Below are 24,138 nucleotides of genomic sequence, written 5' to 3'. Positions count from 1 at the left end.
GTTTAATTTTGCTTCTGTGTAGGTATGTTTCAAGCTGTGACGGTTTTGGTTTATTGGGTTGTTTTGGTTTTTTTAGTTGGAATGGCGCTTTTAATTGACATTTGCTGGATTCGAATGGCTGAACCTGCAACACCAGTTTTGACATAGTTCTGCATATTTTATATAGATTTGGCCAGTATTGAAGGATTCAATTCCTTTAGGGGAGGTTTTAGTGGTCAGCCTCATTTAGTTTATGTTATTTTATCACCTTGCTGTAGCACACCTTTTTGATAAAATGTTGAAATTATTAATTTATAGCATTTGTTAGTTTTTATTTTTAAAAACAAAGCTTTTCTTAATGTTTGGGTTTTAAATTAAGCATTGTTTTTTGTTTCAATTTTTCATTTAGGATTTGGTTATTGATGGGATTTTTAAGAACTTTGGATTTAATACTAAAATTTGGACAGATTTAGATTATTTAAAATTAACCCTATTTACTATTTTATTTTAATAAAGGTTGTATTGCTCTAACCCCTGGCCGGGGGGAGAGGAGATGAGCCTGGCCTTTAAGTGAGAAGGAGCAGAGGCATGGGAGGCATGGCCCCCGTGAAGGGTGGGGCCAGGTGATGGGGGACACAGCCCCTCCAATTTTTTTTGTCTAGCCCACCTCAGTCCCCCACCAAATGAGAAGAGTCTGATGCCACCCCTGGTGGTCACCGGGTGTCACTGGTGCTCCATGGGAAATATGCTCTTTGCATTACCCAGATTGGTGGGAAACACACTCTGTGCCTTACTGTGACTGGTCCGTGGGAGTCACTGCTCCTAGAAGGCAGACACACGCTGTGCATTACCCCACCTGGCCACTGGGTGTCACTGCTGCTCCATGGGAAATATGCTCTGTGCATTACCCAGATTGGTGGGAAACACACTCCGTGCCTTACCGTGACTGGTCCGTGGGAGTCACTGCTCCTAGAAGGCAGACACACGCTGTGCATTACGCCACCTGGCCACTGGGTGTCACTGCTGCTCCAAGGGAAACATGCTCTGTGTGTTACCCTGATTGGCCACTGGGTGTCACTGCTGCGCCAAGGAAAATACCTTCTGTGCATTACTCTGACTGCCCAATGGGTGTCACTGCTGCGCCAAGGGAGACATAAGAACGGCCAGACTGGCTCAGACGCAAAGTCCATCTAGCCCAGTATCCTCCTGTCTTCTGACAGCGGCCAGTGCCAGGTGCCCCAGAGGGAATGAACAAAGCAGGGAATCATCAAGTGATCCATCCCCTGCCGCCCATTCCCAGCTTCTGGCAAACAGAGGCTACAGGCACCATCCCTGCCATAGGCGGCAGGTTTGTATAATTTTTGGTGGGGCCCAAAATGGTGGTGCCCCCCGCTCCCGCCCTGTAAGACGATATAAAATGAAGCTACAACGCATCAGTGCCACAAGATTACAAGGGTCAATTAAAAGTGGAAAGTCAGAAGCAGCACTTGCCTACTTCAATATACAGTATTATATTTTGTTGCACCTGTTGTGATGAAGTGGGAATGTTCTTAATATTTTCTCTGAATACTGTGTGGGTGCCTCAGTTTCCCCTGCAAGATGCCAACTGAAGGTGTTGGGGACAAAGAGATCAGGTGGTCTCCTTGTCCGGAAGAGACACAGAGGCCAGAGGAGGGAGTGTCATTTTGGAGCTGGCTGGGGAAATGGGGAGAGACCCAGAACTTGGTTCTGGGCTCTCCACCCCACAAGATGGACCTGACAGAGGGGTTCTGTATTCTGTACCAACAAGCTCTGTTTAAACTGTGTTCCCGTCATCTAATAAACCTTCTGTTTTACTGTCTGGCTGAGAGTCACATCTGACTGCAGAGTTGGGGTGCAGGGACCTCTGGCTGCCCCAGGACCTGCCTGGGCAGACTCACTGCGGAAAGCGCACAGTGTGGAAGGGCTGAATGCTCCGAGGTCAGACCCAGGAAGGTGTAAGCTTCTTGCCCTGGAGACAGTACGCTCCGAGAGAGGAGGCTCCCCCAGAGTCCTGACTGGCTTTGTATGGAGTTGTTCCAAAGCATCCCAGCAACCCCTTCCACCCCATGCACTTCCCAGAAGTCCACACAGGCACTGACACTCCCTCCTCTGGCCTTTGTCTCTTTTCCAGGCATTAGGAGGCCACCTGATCTCTTTGTTCTCCAACACCTTCAGTTGGCACCTTGCAGGAGAGTGGCCCAGGCCATCAGTTACCAGGAGTCAGGGTTGCAGCCATTCTCTGTGCAGACAGCTCACACTGTCCCTCGAGGGCTCTGCAACAATCACACCCCCTTATCCCACCATCTAGATCCTTGAGAAATGCACAGGGGAAACTGAGGCACCCACACAGTATTCAGAGAAGAACATTCCCAATTTGTAACACCTATATACGACTAGTTATATACTTTAAAGGGGTGTAAAATAGTCAAGTATCATGCTAAACAAAATGATACTCCAAACTGACCACCAAATTTAAGTTGCACGTTTTTCCCCTCAGGTGAGGGCTCTGGGGTTGGGCTGTGGATGAGGGGTTCACAGTGCAGGAGGGTGCTCAGGGCTGGGGTGCTGGGGGTGCAGGGACTGGGGTGGGGCAGGGCTGGGGATAAGGAACTTGGGATGCAGACAGGCTGCCCCAGGGCTATGGCCAGAGAGGACTCCCGCCCCACCCCCGTTACCGGCAGCCACAAGCTCCAGAGGAGGGACCCCTCCTCCCCCCGCTCCTCGCAGCACACTCACTCTGCACCACAGTCACTGCACATGCTCCTAGGGTCTCTCTCAGGTCCAGAAAGCCCACTCGCCTCCCCTGTGGTGGGTACCGGGTGTCACGGAGTCCCTGGGCGCTGCTCTGGAACTGCTCCCCACCAAGCCAGGCAGGACTTTGGGGAGCCTCCTCTCCCTCGGAGCAGACTGTCTGCAGGGCAAACACTCACAGAAGCCCCAGCAGCTGCTAAGGTGAGTGATGTCCATCTCCTGGCCGGAAGTCCCCTTCGTGTCTCCTCCAGGTAGCGGGAGGGGAGGGCTGCCAAAAACGGCAGGGTCCCCTCCCCTCCTGAGGTGCTACAGCAGCTAGCACTGCTCTTCTGCTGTAGCCCTTAGGCGGCGGCAGCAGCAGCAGCAAGGGAGAGAGACGCGCGCTGCGCACTCTTTATGTTCAGGCAGGGAAGCTCCGGGGTGGAGGGGGGGAAGCTCCATCCCTGGCGGCGGCGGGGGGGGTGCGGGGCGGGGGGGGGGGGCTCCAAGCAGGGGAGAAACCTAGCTCCAAATATTGGTGGAGCAGAGCCCCTGACTGTGAATATTCCTGGGGCTAAAGCCCCAGGAGCCCATATAAGTTGGCGCCCATGTGGAGGTCCTCACCTAACCATCTCTCTCTCTCTCTCCCCCACTCCTAGTTGGTGGAGGACAGGGCCCAACAGCTCAGCTTCCTCCATGCTGTCCCACGTCTGTGCTTCTTGGCACAGCAGCAGGGCTGGACACTCTGGAGCCCCAGGTCTCCAAAGCAGCCCTCGTGGAGAGCATTGCGGTGAGTAGGACCCCGTGTCTGGCCCCTGGGTCGAGGAACCCAGAAATGGGAGGAAAAGTTGGTGGGGCCAGAGGGGGAAGCAGGAGGACAGTGGTTCCTGGGGCTGAGGGCTGGGGAGCAGGAAAGGGAGAGCTTCTGACACCGATCGGGAGCTGGCAGTGGGGGAGTTGTAAGGCCGTGTCTGCATCAGTCTATGAGCATTGGTATTTTCTTGAAATTTGTCAGACCAACCTAACTAACACCTAACCCACATTTGAACCTCTTTTCACACTCTTGCTCATTCTCAAGGTCTGTTTGCCTCCAGACAGATCCGTTGTCTTTCAGAACAACCTTGCTCTTTCTGTCTGTTTCACTCACTGAGGTGTCGGAGTAAACACTCACCTTCACTCTATTCTCAGACAAACACTAATATTAACTGTTTGCTACTGATTTGTGGAGTGGAAGATGCCATTTCTGGGGGATTGTTCCCAAGCTGCAATACTTTGTGTTCAAACATCTCCCAGCTTCCTTGGTGAAAAATAACACCAGGTTTCTTTGCAATATACAAGAAAGAAGGAGTTCTTCTTCGAGTGATTGCTCATACGCATTCCAGTTAGGTGTGCGCACGCCGTGTGCACGTTCGTCGGAAGATTTTTACCCTAGCAACACTCGGTGCGTCGGCTGGGCGCCCCCTGGAGTGGCGCCGCTATAGCGCCAGATATATACCCCGGCTGACCCACCCACCCCTCAGTTCCTTCTTACTGCCCGTGTCGGTCGTTGGAACAGTGGAGCGCGGCTTAGCTGACCTCCACTTCCCTAGCTACTCGTAGTTTCTCTCGTTAATTCTTGTATATATAGTTCAGGTTTATATAGTTGTAGTTAACTTTATTCGTTTGTAGTATAGTTAGTGAATATAGTTCATACTATATATATGAATGGGTCACAACCTTAGCCCAACCGAAGGCACTGAAACAAACTCAAATGATGCTTCAGCTTCCTCCCTCAGCATCACAAGACCAACACAAAGAAAACTCCCGAGGAACGGGGCTCTGAGCATTGCCAGGTTGTGAGTTCCGTGCCCTCAGGAAGCAGCCAAAATGCTCGAACCCCCACCCGCTTCTCTTGGACCGCTGGCAACATGGTGTTTGCACAGGAGCCGCAAGCCCGTCTTTCCTGTCTTTGTCTATCCCGGCCCCTTCCCCCCAAATGCTTTCATCGGACGCTGGAGGGACCTAAAGACCTGCAGGTTCCCGCACCCACCTCCTAATGCAAACAGTCCTTCCCTTCTCTGACATTCCTGGAGCCGCACATCCTTGGAGGAGTTTTACCCCAGGGGGTTCTGATTCCCTGCGAAAAGATGTGTCTGGCGGCCAGCGGGGAACTGTCTTCTCTGCCCCCTCTTTGGGTGCTGAGAAGCTTTTTCTGAGAAACAGCACCTCCTCCTGGTGGGAGAATCCTAAATTCCACCCTCCCACCCAGGTTTCTCTGAGCAGCTGCTAGATGAACCCCACTTCTCTGGTCTAGACACCAGCATCTAACTAGCCTTGGAACGGGCCCTGTTTGCTAGCTGGAGAGCGAAGGAACCAGGAAAGAAGGCAAATGTCAGGAAACGAATCTCAGCACGCAAAGAAACTTCCTTCACTCTTCTTTTGCACTGTCTGTGCCTTTGCGACCCCTGGAGGCCTAGTCTGACTAGCTCAGTCAGTAAAGCATGAGACTCTTAATCTCAGGGTCGTGGGTTCGAGCCCCACGTTGGGCGTTCAATCTTGCACTCTTCGACATCACTCTCTCCCTTAGAGTCTCAGAGCATAACAGAATCCACTCTTTGTCCTCTCAACCAGCTGAGGCGGTCTTGGACCTTTAGTACATCATGAAGACAAGACACATTGACAAATCCATGGTCCTAAGAGAGTTGAGTCTCTTCTAGCCCAGGCAAGAGAGGGAAAAAATAATCTTTCAGAAGCTGATTGCCCCCCACCCCCTGAGCAGCCATCTAGAGCTTCTCTACTTATTTCTATATCTTCGCCAGAGCTCAGTAGTTGAGATAACTGCTTCTTTCTCAAATCCTCCACCAGCCCTCTTCATTGGGATGGAGATTGCTTAAGGCTGACGATTCCAACCACATCTTATTCATCCCTCGTACATTTCTGTAAGCCCATGGAGAGTAAAACAAGATAGCAATAAAACTGTTTAAAAAAAAAAAAAGACGTGGCCTCAATGTATAACAATACTGGAAATTGTTTTAATATGTTTTCTGTTTCTTTTTCATATCAGTGCTAAAAATAGGAAGGGAACCGTAAGGAAACGAAGTGCTCAGAGGTTGTGTTAACCTCCTTTGAAGACGAACAAATGGCCTCAGTTGGACAGAAAGTAGGCCTAGAAAGTCAAGCCCAACCCCCCACATGCAATCTCCCTGGTGGTCTAGTGGTTAGGATTTGGTGCTTTCACCGCCATGGCCCGGGTTCGATTCCCGGTCAGGGAGTTACTCTCTTCAACAAAAGTCTACCTTGCCTTCCTTGCTTGGAGTTCAACTGGCAGAATGCAACTTCCTGGCCTCCTTCAGAATGCTTGGAAACTCTTTGGAGGCCATGGGGAAAGCAAAGCTTCCAACTACTACAATATGGCTATCTGCCCCTTAAAGCCCAGCCTCTGCACCGTTTTACACAAATACACTTGTGCAAACAATTTAGTTTTTCATTCTTACCTAGCCTAACCTAAATTAGAACAACATTGCACTTTGACCCAAGATCTTTTTTTTTTGCTTTTCACTTTTCTTGGTGAAACCAAACCAAACAATCATTTTGGGTCCACCAAAATATTTCACTAAATATAATATTCATCCAAAAACCTTTCACCCAGCGCTATATACAAGTCTTTGGAAGTAACCACCCCGGAGAAAGATCATTAAGCTTTTCCATTCCTAAGATCTAGCCGCTGAAGACTTCTGAGCATGGGCTATGGGCCTTTCACCTCTAGGCCAGTGGTTACCCTCTTGCTCAGGTGGCTACTGATGAAAGGCAACGTGGTTTAGTGGCAGATCCATTTCAGCCTCCCTCTTCCAATGTCTACAGGAGGGTGTTTGTTTCGCATTGCATCTAAGAATCAAATCAATTCTCTTGAAACCTCAACCTGGAATCAAGGTGATTGTAGGTCAAGGAAGGAAGGTTTTGTTCATCCTGTTCTCGTAAATGCTCAAAGTTGTGATGCTTCTTGGAGCTTCCAGACACATTGGCCAGAATTTTCAGAAGGTCTCACACCCACCGCTAGGGCCAGATTTGCAGAAGAACTAGGCTCCCAGTTAGGCGCTAAAATCTTTAGCCAGATTGTCAAAAAGGCTCAACCTATTTTTCCAAAAGATGAGTTATTTTGGAAAAAAGCTTGTAAAGATTGTGGGTGCTGGTTACTTGTCTATGTGGCCCACACTGCTGGAGTTGGAGGTTCACCATTGTTTTCTCAGAATGCGGTGTCCGTAGTCTGCCTCAGTTCTGGTGTCCATCTTTTATTCTCCTAATAAATCAGCAGGGAGACTAAAACAACATCGGACTCACAGGGCTCCCGGAAACCTGCCAATTTGGCTCACGGTGAAGGTGTATACAAATCATCTGTGCTGTAGAAGGGCTCTGGGAGTTGAAAGAGTTGTGAATTTAACCCTCTAGGTTTCGGGCCTAATCTGAAACTGTTTCAAAACCAATTTCTTAAATAGACCATAGTTTGAAGCATCAGCAATAGGCATCTTAACTGAATATATCCAGAGCTTTCCCAGCCAATTTGGCAACCAAAGTTGTCATCTTCCCTTTCCCGAATAAGCACTTTGTCTGTCCTCCGGGCAACACGCTTAAAAATCACTACCAGTGTCTCAAAGCAATCAGCTGTGCACATATCCTGCTCGACTACGCCACTGTGATGGGTTCGGTCACAGAGATCCCCTTGGGACTGAAATTACTTCCGAGCCCGTTTTCCCTGCCAGCTTGGGACTCCAGAACCCTGCCTTGTTGAGCCAGACACCCTAGCCTGCTGCAACACAGACCCAGGCTCTGGGCCACACCCCAAAACCTGCAGACTTTAACTCAAAACAGCTCAGCACCTGTCTCCAGCACCCAGCTCCCAGTGGGATCCAAAACCCCAAATAAATCCCTTCTACTCTCTATAAAGCTTATACAGGGTAAATTCCTAAATTCTTCACCCTCTAGATCACTGATAGAGAGAGAGAGAGATGCACAGCTGTTTGCTCCCCCAGGGATTAATCACTTCCTCTGGGTTTATTAATAAACAAAAGTCTTTTTTATTAAGGTTAAAAAGTAGGAGTTAAGTGATTTCAAGTAATAACAGACAGAACAAAGGAAGTTACCAAGCAAACTAAAACAAAACACGCAAGCCTAAGCCATTAAGAAACTGATTCCAGGGAATAGCTCACCCTCAGAGGTGTTCCAATCAGCTTCTTTCACAGACTAGACTCCTGCCTCGTCTGGGCCCAATCCTTTCCCCTGCTTCGGTCTTTGTTACTTCCAGCAGACATCTTAGGTTTTCTCATGACTGGCAGGGGTTTTGTCATGACTGGCAGCCCCTTTGTCCTGCTTCACCCCCTTTTATAGCTTTGGCATAAGGCAGGAATCTTTTGTCTCTCCGGGTCCTCACCCTTCCTTCTAAATGGAAAAATACCAGATTTAAGATGGATTCCACTATCGTGGTCTCTGTAAGACCCCTAGTTTCCATTCTTCCTGGGTTGGCCCACACGTACACAGGAAGGTTTGCAGGTCAATAAACCATTTACAACCAATTGTCAATGGGAGCCGTCAAGGTTTTAAACCGCCATTAGTGGCCCACGCTTTGCACAATTACAATAGGACCTCAGAGTTAGACTTCATATTTCCAGCTTCAGAGACAAGAATAAGACATGCATACAAATAGGAGGCATATATTCAGTAGGTTAGAACCTTTGTTATGATACCTTACAAGAGACCTTTTGCATCAAGCATATTCCACTTACATCATACTCACACTTATAAGCATCTTTTCATAAAACGTATGGAGTGCAACGTCACCGGGTGCCCTACCTACCCTGCTTTCGCTGCTTCCTGATGGCACAGAATTGACAACAAAAGAGCCAGGCTAGGAGGCTTCTAAAACCGAAAGAGCTGTTCTATCGCGTCCACATCCTCTCAGGAGGTGTCAAACCCCCTCTCTCCATTTCCATCCCCCAAATCCTATCAGCTCAATGAGTTTTGTCCCTGGAAGAGCCTCGAGGGAGGCAGAAGAAGCGGAGAGGATTGCGTTGGGGGTAAATAAAACAGAGACGAGTTGTTCCTCTTGGGATTTTGGTGTGTTTCCCTGGTGATCCTGAGGGAGAAACGGGACGCATAATTCCATTTTTTTCAATGCCTCAGATTGGGTTCAGCTGGTGAACTCTCTGCTCTTGTTCTCACAGGGGAATGGAGACTGGACCGGTTTCCCAATTTGGACAGAAAGTGGCTTGCCAAAGCCGAGGAGAGCCTGCTTCCTGCCTGCACCGAGTTGACAAACTGGGGAAGCCAAAGCTGAGAGACCCCGTAGACGAAGTCAGAATGCTATCCGCTCACATGGAGGGGGAGCACAAGCCCTCCCTGGGTTTCTCTGCCCAAATTATAATCAGTTGAGTGATTTTCCTGGACGAGCCTTTAGGTAGGCAGAAGAAGAAGTGAAGAGGGTTGCGATGGGGTAAATGAAAGCCGAGGACTCTTCCTCTTGAGATGTCTTTGTCTTGCTCTTGTGATTCTGATGGATGAACCTAAAGCGTCATTTAAGCGTGTTTCAGTGCTTTTCCTCGGGCTCAGGTTGTGATGCTGAGCACAGGGGTTCCTTCACTCGCTCTGCTTGGACCCTCTGTAATGGGGAACGGACCAGCTTTCGAAACAGCCTAGTGGAGCTGAACGAAAACAGCAATAAACATCCAGGTTCACCCTAGATTAATCTTTTTCCCCAATTTTCTTGGGGAAACAAAACAAAAACATGGTTTTCTTAAGAACTCAACACCCATTCAGGCTCCAAACTCTTTTGCAAGATTTCCAGAAGGGCTCAACACCCTGAGTGCTGAGCTAGTTTGGGAAAAAAACCCAAACAAGGCCGGTACCGATTGTGAGTGCTGGCTGCTTGACTCTGTGGCCCACCGTGCGGGAGTTTGAGGTTCTCGTTAAGCTAAGTGTCTCTATTCTGCCTCTGTCCTAGTGTCCATCTAATAAGTGAGGGGGGAGATTAGAACACCTCAGAAGGCACAGGGTTGTAGGAAACCTGAAACTTTAGATGAGGGTGATGGTGTCTAAAAACCAGATGTGATGTAGGTGTTGAAAGAGAGATGGCCCTCTTCTGCTTCCCAAAGGCTTTGGCCGCAGCAACAGCCCTGGGAAAAGCCCTGGCCCTCCTCACCTGCCCTTGCCCAGCACGACGCCTTTTCGGGCCTACACAGCTCCTCACACAACACCCGCCTGAGACCTTGCCCTCACCTACCAGCTCAGCAGCACCTTTTTTCCTCTCAAAACCTCCTCTTGCCACCCTCCCCCTTCCACACTTCACACTCACCTCATCACAAACTCACCCATGGCCCCTTTGGCTTCTCAAGCGCCTCTGGAAGGACGCAGCTTCCCAGGCACGCAGATCCTTCCCTTCAACGCGCACTGGACGGACATTCCAAACACAGCCCTTTCCAGGGGGGAATGCGCCGCTTTTGGACCCTGGCGCCCAGCAAGAAGTCCTGGGACTCTTTTTCTGACGGATGGACCCCACTGACTTGCCTTTACCAAGCAGAAACTAAGGACCGGCTGATGGCTCTCTTTGCAAACGGACGCCATCAGACTGAGCACGAGGCGTGCTGCAGGATAGCCCCTCCCCACCAAAAAGCAATGCCGTGACCCGGATTCGAGCCGAGGCTGCTGTGGCCACAGCGCAGAGTACTAACCGCTATACGATCACGGCCAGGCGCTGGGGGCGCAGGCAGCAACCCACTGGAAAATGCTCAGCTCTGTGCTCTTGGGGTGGCCACCTACCTCGCCGGCGTCACAGGTATTTCTCAAGTCTCCCCATTACAGTCACAGGTAAAATGCTGAGCAAAGGAAAAAAGACAGGAAGCCAATCCCATGCCTGTCCCTTTTTCTGTCTTCCTCCACCCCTGGACCAAGTCCCTCCCCGTTTGTCTGTGCCATTGTCCTCATACCCCTGGCCAGCCTATTTCCCTTTGCATTTTTCCGTGGAGAGGAATGTTTATGAGTTTGTACCCAATTTTTTAAGGCTTTGCTTTGGCAAGGCTGTTGCCTGCTGTGAGAAAAACAGAAGGGGGCTACCTGAACTGGTGTCACTGGCTGAAGCTTTTCTATAGTATATGAAAAAAGCTCAGAGCTCTGAAAATGGTTTTTTTTCTTTAAGATTCTCATGTTAGTGAGATGGTTTCCTAGCTAGCAGGGGACTGTTTTGTGATGTGCATTCTGCTGGCTCAATATCTATCCATGGTACGCCCACATCTTGAATACTGCGTGCTGATGCGGTCGCCCCAATCTCAAAAAAGATATATGGGAATGGAAAAGATTCAGAAACGGACAACAAAGATGATGAGGGGATATGGACCAGCTTCCATCTAAGAAGAGATTCATAAGATTGGGATTTTTCATCTTGGAAAAGAGATGACTAAAGGGGGATATGCGGGAGGTCTATAAAACCATGACCGCGTGGAGAAAGTAAATAAGGAAGAGTTATTTACTCCTTCTCAGAACACACGAACTAGGGGTCACCAAATGAAATTAATAGTCAGCAGCTTTAAAACAAACAAAAGGAAGTCTTTCTTCATGCACCACACAGTCAACCTGTGGAACTCTTTTCCAGAGGATGTTGCGAAGGCCAAGACTATAACAGGGTTCAAAAAAGCACTAGATAAATTCATGGAGGATAGCTCCATCTATGGCGCTTCGCCAGCGGTATCCCTAGCTAGGTATCCCTGTTTGCCAGAAGCGGGGCATGGGCCTAAAGCGACCGAAAGCCCTCCTCCATCACGGGGTTGTGACAGCCTAGTCTCCGTAGCACAGACAGGGTGGCCACCAAGAGACAGGAACAGACAGCGAAAGCCAAAGCGGCCCCAGGGCAGGGGGCGAGGCTGCCTGTTGGACGAGGGGACCGGGTGGGACTGGCGTTTTGGACAGGCCGTCCTCCCGTCAAAGGAGGAAGAGCCCGAGAAGGAGGGCCGGGCAAGAAGCTACAAGCAGGGAAAGAAGCAGAGCAGGCAGGCAGCTCCCCTTAGAGCCAAAGGCGGCACCGGTCCAAGCCCCCCCAAAAGCAAACTAGAGAGCAGATCAGCTGCAAAAGACCAGGAAAAGCCAAGAACACAGAGAGCCTTATAAGACACGAGTAAAGTTTTAGAGCTGAGCTTTGCTTTTTCTCTGTTTGCCCCATCACGAGGAAAAGAAGGAACAACAACTAAGGTGCTCAAGAGTACAGGGCTTGCAGAAAAGAGCACTCCCAAAGGCACAGAAAAAAAATTGCGTCCCTTAGAGTCCGCTTTGCAGCGCACTAAGCGTAAGCAACCCACTTTTGGTTTTCTGTTGTTCCAACCAATCGCCAGGGGAGAATACAAATGCAGTCCCCACTATCACAAATTATGCAGTCAAGTTTCCCGCATTTGGGGAAATTGCAGGGGTCAGCACACCAACAGTGCAATGGATAAACCTCATTCTGGGAAAACCACCTTCGTGATCATGATATCTCCTCTGCCAGGTAAGTATGAATTCCTGCTGCCTGGCCGCCGCCCGCCCTCGCTCACCCCGCACTTACAACACACGGGGCGGACCGCCGCCCCCCCGACCGCCGGCCTCACCCACACCGGCCCCCACTGCCGACAGCTGCCCTGACGCGTCCCCGAGAGCCCCTCCCTTCTCCACGCCGAGCTCCCAGTGCCAAAGTCGGGCCCTGCCTGGCAGCCTGCGTCCGCTCCCACAATGCTCTGCTCGCACACAGATCTGCATACCCGCTCCTGCGGCTCCGCCCCTCCGCTCGGGCCCCTCCCCCTGCCCGCCCGGGCCGCCGCTCTTGCCTGCCCTGTAGTGGTAGCCGGGTCCCGTCCCGGGCAGCCAGGCCAGCAAAGAGAGACGTGGCCCACCTGCTGCTGGGGAAAGAGCGCAGCTTGCGTTTCGCTTCTCTCTCTCTCCCTCTCCCCCCACCGGAAGTTGGTCCAATACAAGAATGACCTCCCCTGCCTTGTCGTACGTCAGTTTCTCCTCAGGGCAGAAGGTCGGGTGTTGTCAGCCACTCTCCAGAAACTGGACGGCCACTCGATCCCTTTTGTTACCTGCCAAGTGAGGCTGAGTGCACTGGCAGGCAGCGCCATTTGAAGAAGTGGAAGATTGGACAAATGACCAAGGAGGAGTATAAAAATATTGCTCAGGCACGCAGGAGTGAAATCGGGAACGGCAACTCACGTTTGGAGTTGCAGCTAGCAAGAGATGTTAAGAGTAACAACAAGAAGGGTTTCTTCAGGGATGTTAGCAACAGGAAGAAAGTCAAGGAAAGTGTGGGCCCCTTACTGAATGAAGGAGGCGACCTAGTGACAGAGGATGTGGAAAAAGCTAATGTAGTCCTGCACGTAGGACGGAAGAATCCCATTCACTGCTCCAGACTAGGGACCGAATGGCTAGGCAGCAGTTCTGCAGAAAAGGACCTAGGGGTTACAGTGGACGAGAAGCTGGATATGAGTTGACAGCGTGCCCTTGTTGCCAAGAAGGCTAACGACATTTTGGACTGTATACGTAGGGGCATTGCCAGCAGATCGAGGGACGTGGTCGTTCCCTTCTCTTCGACGTTGGTGAGGCCCCATCTGGAGTACCGTGTCCAGTTTTGGGCCCCACACTGCAAGAAGGATGTGGAAAAACTGAAAAGAGTCCAGCACAGGGCAACAAAAATGATTAGGGGGCTGGAAGATATGACTTATGAGGAGAGGCTGAGGGAACTGGGATTGTTTAGTCTGTAGAAGAGAAGAATGAGGGGGGAGTTGATCGCTGCTTTCAACTACCTGAAAGGGGGTTCCAAAGAGGATGGATCTAGACTGTTCTCAGTGGCACCAGATGACAGAACAAGGAGCAATGGTCCCAAGTTGCGGTGGGGAAGGTTTAGGCTGGATCTTAGGAAAATCCTTTTTCACTAGGAGGGTGGTGAAGCACTGGAATTAGAGCATCTAATTCCAGTGCTCGGGAGGTGGTGGAATCTCCTTCCTGAGAGGTTTTTAAGGTCAGCCTTGACAAAGCCCTGGCTGGGATGATTTAGTTGGGGATTGGGTTGGACTAGATGACCTCCTGAGGTCCCTTCCAACCCTGATATTCCATGATCTGAAGCTGTTCCCGTGTATCAAGGTGAGCTGCAGCTCAGCGAACCCCAAGGATCTGAGCGAGGCGAGCTACTTTGCAGCAGAGGCAGACCAAGCGGCAGGTACAACGCGGGGTGGCACCCCGGCGGGCAGATAGAATCTCATGTCCGAGATCCCGGCACCCATAACTTTGCAAAGTGTGTGCGTTTGCTCCGGGTTTTAGCTGTGGGCCAAGTGCCCTCTGGCTTCTTGTCCGGGCTCCGTCCTCCATGCTCCTGGGCATCAGCGGGACTGTCTCAGGAGAGCAGCTGCCGCATCCCAATCTCCGCCCAGCCGGGGAAGGAGCAGAGGCAGCCCAGAGAAAAGACTCCTTTGAGCGCCGGAGACGGCCGGAGCATCTTATTTGCATAGCCACAGTGCATTGCGGGCAGCGAAGCCAGTCCCTGGTCAAGGGGCTAATTTTGCTCCCTGTGTCCCCGGTTCCGATGATCCAACTCGGGCTGTCAATCGGTTCAATTCCATTTCCTCTGAAAGCTAGCGGTGTAGCGGGCTGTGAGAGTAGTCACCCTGACTTTTGGGAGCATAGGCGGTTGCCCCGGCAGCGCCTCTGCCACGTGTTCTACATACTCTGCTTTTTCTTCAGTTTGTATAAATCTTTCGTCTTTTACTAAAGATTTCCATGGAGAGGAATGTTTATGAGTTTGTACCCAATTTTTTAAGGCTTTGGTTTGGTAAAGCTATTGCCTGCTGTGAGAAAAAACAGAAAGGGACTAGCTAAAGTGGTGTCACTGGCTGAAGCTTTTTTATAGTATGAAAAAAGCTCAGAGCTCTGACAATGATTTTTCCACCTTTTTTTTTCTTTTAAGTTTCTCGTGTTAGTGAGATGGTTTCCTAGCTAGCAGGGGACTGTTTTGTGATGTGTATTCCGCTGGCTCTTGGGTTTTGTATGTTTTTGGCAGAAACGGTGGAGGAGAGTATCACTGTTGAAAAGCAGCAAAGAAATGCGTTGTTGTTTGTGTTAACGTTTGGTTTGTCCTAAGAGTGTCTGGTTTGGAGTCATTTGTAACTCTTCCGTTAGTTATTGGTAGCAGCTTCTTATTGGGCCCCTGAGTTGAAAAGCTGCTCTTGCAGATTTTAGTTTGTCATTGTTGGAAGGTCAGTTCAAGAGCTGCTTTCTTAGTCTAGTCCGTGAGGGTTCTTCCGCCGCCCTCCTTAATATACCTTCCAGAAGGTGATTGCATGGTTTCCCTCATCTTCCCACAGAAGAGAAATTGTCCATCCCTTTCCTGTTGGGAAAACACCAGTGTTTTAACTTAGGAAACGGTCAACGTTTTGCCCAGATGAGGGCTGGTTCATAGGAGCAGAAGAAGAGGAAGGTTGTGGCCCTTTGAGTCAGATTCCTGGCATTTCAGGCCAGAAGGAACCAGCCAATCACCTCAGAGGGACTAAGGGGCACCAATGCCCCAAATGGCGAGGAATTGCTTTGATGCAATTGACTGTCTGTTTGAGCTAGTTCTGTGGGAAGGAGCAGAAAAGAGCCTCGGGGCTGCGGAATAGCGCTTGCATAGGCTTTCTTTGCCCTGTTTTGCTGTAAGAGCTAACCGTGAGAGATTGGTAGTCCAGGTCAGTGGGTGGGTTTATGGGAATTAGGAGTATTAGAGGGGAAACCAGGGAGAGGAAGGCATCTGCAAGACTTGTCTGTCTTTGAATAGAATTGTGTGTTAAGGGTTCTTGCTTTGAAGTCTTCCACTGGAGTCATTTCACCCACGAAAGCTCATGCTGCAAAACATCTCTTAGTCTGTAAGGTGCCACAGGACTCTTTGCTGCTTTTACAGATCCAGACTAACACGGCTACCCCTCTGATACTTGTAATTTGGGAAGTGTGGCTTCAAGTGTCTGATCTCGCTAACCAACAGCAGGAATTGCAGGGTTTCTTCTGAGCGCGAAACAAGTGAGCAGTGTTGCTTTAATGCAGCTGTTGTTTGCTGTTGATGATCGTTCCTGCTTTCCTTTTGGAGAGTAGCGAGGGGGAGAACACGGACTGAGTGGTTAGAACTTACAAAGCAACTTTAGAAATGTGTTTTGGGGTTTTTCTGTTTCATGAATCTGTTTATAGTTTTTGTTGATAGTCTGTTTAATTGCAAAACTTAATTTGTTTTGATAGGATTTGGAAGAGAAGTAAATCTTGTGTGAAAAGGGTGTTTTAAAGTTTTCTAATTCAGTACTTACTAAAAAAATTTTAATATTCCTTTATGCTGCTATATCTTTTTCTCTTGTAATCTATGTCAGAATTTAGGTGGGGTCCTGTGTCTGCACTTTCTCTTCTTTTTCTACTTTCTGCTCTGCTTTACTTTTCTTCCCTTTCCATTTTTCTGGAAGCCCCTAGTTTTACTCCTACTGCTCTGGCAGGGGGTGTGCAGTTTTCTGTTGGCCCCAAGCCCATCAGACAATCCACACAGGATCTGAGAGTTGCTATTGCCTGGCCCTATAGTGAGTAGAGGGTGGAATGGGGAGAAAAGCGGCTCACACAGAGCCCCTGCCATTGGGGAGAATGGAGGACCTTGCTATGGGTGGAATCAAACACACAGAACCCCTGCCATGGAGAAAGACTTGGGAACACTGCAATGGGTGGAGGGGTTTACATGAGGGATTTGCATATGTCAACATCTCCCATGCCCCACTGGGTGTTTTCCTTCCCATCTTGTTTCTTCTCTTTTCTGTTACTCTTTTTTTCTGTCTGAGGTAAATGAAAAATCCACACCCCTGAGCTGACCTAAACCCTCCTACAGTAACTCCTCACTTAAAGTCATCCTGGTTAACCTTTTGTTATGTTGCTGATCAATTAGGGAAAATGCTTATTTAAAGTTGTGTAATGCTCCCTTCTAATGTTGTTTGGCAGCCGCCTGCTTTGTCTCCTGCTTGCAGGAAGAGCAGCCCGTTGCAGCTAGCTGGTGGGGGCTTGGAACCAGGATGGATCGGGCAACCCCCTATCAGCTCCCCACTCCCCTAAGTTCCTTGTGCAGCAGCTGCCTGCAGTTCAGCTGTGTCCCCCTGCCATGTGCTGCTCCTGCCCTCTGCCTTGGAGCTGCTCCCCGAGACTCCTGCTTGCTGTGCCGGGGGGAGTGAAGGAAGGGGGGACTAATCTCAGGGTGTCCCCCTACCCCCTGCTCCTGCTAATCTCAGGGTGTCCCCCTACCCCCATCTTCCATAGAGCAGGGCTCAGGAGGGAGAGAGCTTGCAGCAGCTGGGATCACAGCAAGCTGATCTAATTAACAAGGCAGTGTACTTAAGGGAAATGTGCATATCTCCCTCCATTCCTGCTGCCTTGCAGAGTGGGAGAGTTAACCCTTGAGGGCTCAGCCAATTGCTAGTTCATCATTTAGCAGTAAGGGAAATATCCCACCCTCTGACTCCTCTACCTCAACCAAGCTTCACAATCATCATCACTGTGTACCAGTATTAAATTGTTTGTTTAAAACTTATACTGTGTGTGTGTGTGTATATATATATATATATATATATATATATATATATATATATATACACACACACACAGTCTTTTGTCTGGTGAAAAAAATTTCCCTGGAACCTAACCCCCTCATTTACATTAATTCTTATGGGGAAATTGGATTAGTTTAACATCGTTTTGCTTAAAGTGGCATTTTTCAGGAACATGACTACAAGGTTAGGTGAGGAGTTACTGTATAGACTGCTAGTTGTAAAAGCGAGAGGGGAGAGCACAGACTGAGTGGTTAGGCTTTGTATACTGAATAAAAGGAGTTTTTTCAGTGTACCAGAAATCTAGTTATGAGGAAAGTTGTTGGGATCAAGGAGACGCGGAGTCAAGAGGTTTGTTAAGCAGGCGTCCCGAGCTCTCTTGAGCTGGGTTTTTATTAGTAATTAGAACAAAGAGCATGAGATCACAGTTACTTGTAACATATTGATTGGTTCACCCATAGCCATCTCCCCTTGTGCAATATATCATAATTGGTGAAGGGACTATGTAAGCTATTGGAGGGGCTACGTGCACTATTGCCTAGTCTGTGCTTAATCAATAACCTGAGCATTGCTTTACCTTACGCCAGGAGTAAATGTAATAAACATGTGTGTGGTTTGCCAGCACAGCATATTTTCACTACATCTCCCCCTTTTTGTTTTTAAGCAATTTGCAGGCATAATGAATGCTCTGTTTTATATTAAGTCGTTGCCAAGGGCAGCCGTGGACAAATAGGCTAATAAGTGAAGGAATACACTGTAATATGCAGCAACAAAGTATTAATCCTGCAGCTATAACAATAACATATGCAAACATTTGCTTTAGCCAGGATAGGTCTGGCAGCCATCCTTGTATGGTCGAATGTATCGTGCAGGTACCCAGCGCGGGCCGCTTGGTGTTGATACAGCTGCGTAACCGCGCCCCCAGGTGATTAGTGGCACAGGTCCGCTCCACTCCGGGCCAGGTAGCTGACGATAGGTTACCTTTGGAGCAGGAAGAACTTCGGTCGTCTGATAATGCCGTTGTGCCCTGGTGAAAAATTGAGAATTGAAAGGTAATAGATTTAAATGATTGAGTGTAAACAGTACTTGAGCCAGCCATTCTTCCTTTTCTGTCAGGCTGCCGGGGACAATTCCCCCTTTTTGTTTTTGCCGCAGGAGGGCAGTTTTTAATGTGCGATTAGCTCGTTCTACAATGGCTTGTCCTTGGGAATTGTATGGGATGCCAAAGGTATGCGTGATTCCCCATCGCGTGCAGAACGCTGCCATCGCTGAAGAGCAATAGGCTGGGCCGTTGTCAGTTTTTAAAGCTGATGGCTTTCCCATCACTGCAAAGGAACGAATGAGGTGATTACAGACGTGTTTGGCTTTTTCCCCTTTTTGTGGCGTTGCCCATATATAGCCAGAATAAGTGTCTATGACTACATGCAAATAGGACCAGGGAGCTAATGGTGGGAACCGAGTGACGTCCATTTGCCACAATTGGTTTGCACCTAGCCCCCGAGGATTTACCCCGATAGCGGGTCCTGCGAGGTTTCCAGTACACTCAGGGCACTGCTGAATAATCGCTTGTGCATCAGATAGTGGTATGGAAAATTGCTTGGCCAATGCCCTAGCATTTTGGTGATGTAAGGAGTGACTTTCCATAGGAGAGCAGGGGAAAGCCTTTAAGGCGTTATCAGCATAGGCATTGCCTTGCGAGATTTCTCCGGGGAAAGGCTGATGACTTCTAACATGTGCGATAAAAAATAGATGTCGTCGGTGACGTAATATCAGTTGTAGGGAAAGAAATAAACCAAGCAAATTATTATCCAAAGATGCAGTAACACAACTAGAAGCAATATTACTAACAACATTGGCAGCATACAAACTGTCTGTTATGAGGTTAACTGGTTGATCAGAAAATGTGTTAAAGGCAAGAATTAACGCAGCTAGCTCCGCACGCTGAGGAGAGCGTTGCAGTAAGGTAAACTGGGATTTCCACTGGTCATTTTTCTTCCAAGCAACCACCCCTCTGGAGGGGCCACCATCGGTGAAAATGGTAAGAGCTTCTGTTATGGGAACGGGAGATACCAAGTAGAATACTTTCAGTGGAATATGCTGAGCAACTTGGAGACGAGGATCCTTGGGAGTATGGTAAGTTACGGACCCAACATAATTGGCTAGGGCTATTTGCACCTCCTCCGAGTGCATACATGCAACTTCCCAGGTGGCGATGGGGATGGGGATAATAATGTTTACTAAATCCATGGCAAACAAGTTTAGTGCTCGATTGCGTCCTTTAGTGATTAATTGAGCAAACATTCCAGACAATGGGACGAGTGTGTTTTTGTGTGTGTGTGGTAAATACATCCACTCGAGGATAAATTCTCTCTCACTTGTATGTTGAAGTAATGCCCCCATGAATTGCTTAGTGTCCCCAAGAATGATTAAGGACGGGGGCACGTCAGGTACTGCTCTATCTACCCACCTTTCTGCCATGGCTTCGTTGACCTTATGCACTACCTCCCGTTGTTCGTTTGTTAGTGATATTATGTCTCCCGGTTGCTTTCCTAATTTTAGGGCATTAAACAGTGGAGTTAGCATAGAAGTGGGAATCTTGTAATACGGTCTTATCCAATTTATGGATCCCAGAATTTGCTGTAGTACTACATATGTTAATTTGTTTGGCAAGGTAAGTTTTGGAAGTATGGGCATGGAGTATGCTGCAAGCATTTTATGACCTAAATATTGAAAAGGTTCGGCTTCCTGTATTTTTTCCGGGGCTACTACCAGACCCGATTGACTTAAGATATCAGTTAACTCACTTTTCCATGTGGTGGGTAGGGGCCTACCGGCTATTAAGATATCATCCATATAATGGTATACAAGTAGCTTTTTGAACTTATTTCTGAAAGGTTGAAGAGCAGTGTTTACAAAATACTGACACATGGTAGGGCTATTTAACATGCCCTGGGGTAACACTTTCCAATGATAACGTGTTGTGGGTTGGGCATTGTTCAGGACTGGCACTGTGAATGCAAAATACTTTCTATCCTTTTCCTGTAACGGTATTGTAAAGAAACAATCCTTTAAATCAATTATCGCTACCTGGTAGTCATAAGGGATTAAATTTGGATTGGGGAGGCCACACTGCAGGGGGCCCATTGGTTCTAGTATTTTATTAATTTCCCTCAAATCGTGAAGGAGCCTCCATTTTCCTGATTTTTTCTTAATTACAAAAACAGGAGTATTGTACGGGCTTGTAGTATGCTCAATGTGTTCATCTTTCAATTGTTGCTCAACTAATTGCTGCAAAGCTTCTAATTTTTCTTTAGGTAATGGCCATTGTTCTACCCAGACTGGTTTATCAGTTTTCCACTGTAACGGAAGAGCCTGAGGCTTACTCATCTTCCAAAACCAGTTTTGCCCCTATCTGTTCTAACAAATCTCTTCCCCAAATGTTAAACTGTAAAGGCAATATGCAGGGTTGAATATATGCTATTATGGGACCTTGTTCCTGGGATTTTACCGGTAACCATTGAGAGCTCTTTTTAGATGCTTGGCTTCCTCCTACCCCAAATACCGCAGGGGCTATCTCAGAGGGCCATTTAGGTTCCCAATCCTTTTCAGCTATGACAGAAACATCCGCCCCTGTGTCCAACAAACCGGTTAGCCACTTACCTTGGAGGTTATACTTACGTTGAGGTTTGTGCAGGGATATTCGGTGTACCAACGCCGCCACCTGTGGGTGAAAGGAAGAGTCGCTGTCGCCTTCAGTACGGGTTGATCCAAAGCCTCCTGTACGTGTTACCTGTGATTTTTCTCCAGGGAGCTCATATGGCAACAGTATCATTTGTGCCCAGGAGTCCCCTCGTCTTAAAGTAAAAGGCAGGTGACTCCAATACTGAACATATATTTTTCCCTGATAATCAGCATCAATCACTCCTGGAACTACCATAATTCCTTGTTTACTTGCTGATGACCGAGGGAGTATAATGCCCACCGTCCCTTCAGGAAGGGGCCCTTTTAATTGAGTAGGCATTAAAAGAACTTCCCCCGGTAAGAATGAGGATTTTTCTTCTTGATTATACAAATCTATTCCAGCACTGCCGGTCGTTGCCGGTTGCGCTGTAGTCAATTCTTCCGCCCCCATTGTTTTTCCAGGGCCCGGGGAGGGCCCGGTTATTGGTTTCCCTGCCCCAGTCCTGATCGACATTGATTTGCCCAATGATACCCCTTGTTGCATTTAGGACATTTTTTGGAGGGCCTACCCCCTTCCTGGGGTCTTCCTTTATGTGCTCCCCCTCCGGGTGCCCTACACTGGCTTTTAAAGTGACCCGGTTTTTTGCAATTAAAACAATTTCCTGTGGGTTTATTACCTTGTCTTATAGCCCCCGCCAAAAGAGCCATAGCATGGGTTTGACTACCGACATCCGCGCAAGCCTGAATCATGTCCGCTAAAGTGTACGAGGGGCGATGTATTATAGATTGCAGTACCTTCTTGCAATCAGCATTAGCTTGCTCATAGGCCAGTCGCCGTAAAAGCTCTGTCTGTGCCTCCTCGTTATCAACCTGCCGCTGTACTGCTTCCTTGAGCCTATCTATGAACTGCGGATACGGCTCTGCAGGCTGCTGCCGGGTGGCTGTGAAAGACCTAGTCGGTTTCCCACTTACGGGAACCCTTCTGAAAGCTCTCATAACACTAAGTTTAGTACGAATATATGTATCTGGGTCTAACTCCAACTGTCCCTCTATAGTGCTAAATTGGCCTGCTCCATAAATCTGGTCAGGCGTGGCAGCTGGGGTTGAGTATCCCACAGCAGCTAACCTAAACTCACTGTCCCACACCATATACTGGGCGGGGGTCAGCACCATACGAAATAAGTCTTTCCAATCTTGTGGAGCCATAATGTAGCCATTTCCAATTCCTTCTAAGATGCCTGCCACGAAATTAGACCTGATGCCTGTCTCTGTGATAGCTTTTCTCACCTCCCTCAGTACTGTATACGGTAGCGCCGTCCACTCTCTGGCGGCATTGCCCTGTGCATCGACTCCTGCCGCTATAGGCATTAACATGGGCAACTCTCCCTCCCACTGATGTTCTTCCTCCAAATTCAATTCCCCCGTCTCACGCGCCAACGCAACCGCCGCCCGGACGCAGCCCCCACGATTCCCCCGGAAACAAGGCTGATCAGTTCCTTTATTAACGGAGGGATCCGAGGGCCGCTGCCCCGTATCCGACACCGCAGGCGCTGGTGGTAGCACCCGCGGGTACGGAGGCAGTGTTGTCAGCGCGAGAAGCGGGGCGGCAGTGAGAGACGCCTGTGGCCCCAGTTTTCCCACTGCCTCAGTACAGCGCTGCCACATGAGCAGGTGCTGTACTGCTGCTCTAGGTTTCTCAAAGAGCTGTGTTCCTATCTTTTGCCAATCTGCTTGCTGCAGGGACCCCTCTTCGGGATACCAGGGGCATTGACATTCTATTTCCTTAACAAAATCCTCTACATGCCGCAGCGTAACCGCTGGGCAACCGCTCCCCTCAATGAGCTTAAATAATTCCTTAGCATGAGCCTTTTGTGGCACTGATAAATCGCTCCCCATACTCACGAGTGGCTGTTTCCAGCGGGTGCACCTAGACTATTCCAGTCGGATGAGCAGGGGTCCTCGGGATCCGGTGTATCACGTCGGGGTCACCAGATGTTGGGATCAAGGAGACGCGGAGTCAAGAGGTTTGTTAAGCAGGCGTCCCGAGCTCTCTTGAGCTGGGTTTTTATTAGTAATTAGAACAAAGAGCATGAGATCACAGTTACTTGTAACATATTGATTGGTTCACCCATAGCCATCTCCCCTTGTGCAATATATCATAATTGGTGAAGGGACTACGTAAGCTATTGGAGGGGCTACGTGCACTATTGCCTAGTCTGTGCTTAATCAATAACCTGAGCATTGCTTTACCTTAAGCCAGGAGTAAATGTAATAAACATGTGTGTGGTTTGCCAGCACAGCATATTTTCACTACAGAAAGTTAGATATAATAGCTTTATTTAGAAACTTGTATAGCGCTTAGGTGCAGATAGTCTGGTTTTCTTTCTGCTGGGGTGGGTTTTGAGTAAATCATGAGTCTGCTTGGATTCTTTCATAATCTGAAGTGGATTGAGCTTCTAAATCCTTCTACTCCTCCCCCTTCCTCCCCAAATGTGAAGGGGAACAACCTCAACCTTTTGTCTTATTCTGCTTTGTAGGAGAAAGATGCTCTATGTAAATAGTCATGATCCATTTAGGTTAATTCTTATGCTGAATGGCGGGTAGGAGCGGGTATAAATCATTTGAGACTCTTGTGCCACTCCCTGTGTGGCCTGTGTTTTTCTTTGTTTTAAAATGAGACTGTCTAGTTTTTATGTAAATATATTTGGGGGGTTTCACTCATATTTATATTGCTATGAATTTCATGTGCTCTTGTCTCACAGCAGACAGGGGGGAAAAAGCCTGTGGCAATGGACTTTGTAAAATTATAGACTAGTGATTCTCAACCTGTGGCCCAATCAGCAGCTGTGGCCGATGTGGCATCCTCAGGGCCATACAGGTAGTATATAGTGTGTGGATTCTGCTCAAATAACACAGAGAAAGTTGCCTATGCAGCTCATAATGGTAAATAGAGTCAGACCAGAAGATATCTTCTTTCCAAGTGGGAATTGTGCAGGGACGAACAACAGACCTAGTGCAGCTGTGTTGCCACTGTCTACTAGCACTGAAATGGTTCAGAATGCCTTGGTTCAAGTGGCACCAGTTCTAAAAGCAAGGGTGATTTAGTGCTGTGGTTCTCAAACAGAGGTATCCAATGGTCTTCCAGGGG

At 48.6% G+C, this 24,138-nt stretch overlaps 1 long non-coding RNA gene and 5 other non-coding genes across 6 annotated transcripts; 4 read left to right on the top strand and 2 right to left on the bottom strand.

The window, feature by feature from the left end:
* The first annotated feature begins 5,185 nt into the window (after positions 1-5,185).
* Positions 5,186-5,258, top strand: TRNAK-CUU. Its single transcript has one exon. It is a non-coding gene; the product is annotated as a tRNA-Lys (tRNA).
* Positions 5,259-5,909: 651 nt separating this feature from the next.
* TRNAE-UUC lies at positions 5,910-5,981 on the top strand. The gene has a single exon. It is a non-coding gene; the product is annotated as a tRNA-Glu (tRNA).
* A 6,094-nt stretch (positions 5,982-12,075) lies between these two features.
* Positions 12,076-12,237, bottom strand: LOC123360279. The gene has a single exon (XR_006575991.1). It is a non-coding gene; the product is annotated as a U1 spliceosomal RNA (small nuclear RNA).
* Positions 12,238-14,434: 2,197 nt separating this feature from the next.
* On the top strand, positions 14,435-14,550 carry LOC123360283. The gene has a single exon (XR_006575995.1). It is a non-coding gene; the product is annotated as a U5 spliceosomal RNA (small nuclear RNA).
* Positions 14,551-15,644: 1,094 nt separating this feature from the next.
* On the top strand, positions 15,645-15,861 carry LOC123360282. The gene has a single exon (XR_006575994.1). It is a non-coding gene; the product is annotated as a small nucleolar RNA U3 (small nucleolar RNA).
* A 2,036-nt stretch (positions 15,862-17,897) lies between these two features.
* On the bottom strand, positions 17,898-22,908 carry LOC123360274. Its single transcript, XR_006575988.1, has 3 exons — positions 22,893-22,908; positions 20,988-21,030; positions 17,898-18,336 (listed from the first exon to the last, which is right to left on the bottom strand). It is a non-coding gene; the product is annotated as an uncharacterized LOC123360274 (long non-coding RNA).
* Between the last annotated feature and the right edge of the window lie 1,230 nt (positions 22,909-24,138).

This window comes from Mauremys mutica, unplaced genomic scaffold (genome assembly GCF_020497125.1).
Source record: "Mauremys mutica isolate MM-2020 ecotype Southern unplaced genomic scaffold, ASM2049712v1 Super-Scaffold_100246, whole genome shotgun sequence".
In the NCBI taxonomy this organism is placed as follows: Eukaryota; Metazoa; Chordata; order Testudines; family Geoemydidae; genus Mauremys; species Mauremys mutica.
This window is presented reverse-complemented; position numbering and strand designations above follow the sequence as displayed.